A 264-nucleotide genomic window follows, 5' to 3' on the forward strand; every position below is an offset into this window, starting at 1 on the left:
TTCTTCTGCATGATAATGCTCGTCCACATGTTGCGGCGCCGGTCAAATCCTACTTGGAAACTCAATTAGGGAGTTTTACCTCACCCGCCGTATTCACCAGACATTGCTCCTTCTGATTACTACCTGTTTCGATCGATGGCGCATGGCCTGTCTGAGCAACACTTCACATCATATGAAGATACCAAAAATTGGGTCGATTCGTGGATAGCTTCAAAAGATGAAGCGTTTTTCCGACGCGGTATCCGTATGCTGCCAGAAAGATGG

Source organism: Trachymyrmex septentrionalis, unplaced genomic scaffold (assembly GCF_001594115.1).
Source record: "Trachymyrmex septentrionalis isolate Tsep2-gDNA-1 unplaced genomic scaffold, Tsep1.0 scaffold1009, whole genome shotgun sequence".
Taxonomy (NCBI): domain Eukaryota; kingdom Metazoa; phylum Arthropoda; class Insecta; order Hymenoptera; family Formicidae; genus Trachymyrmex; species Trachymyrmex septentrionalis.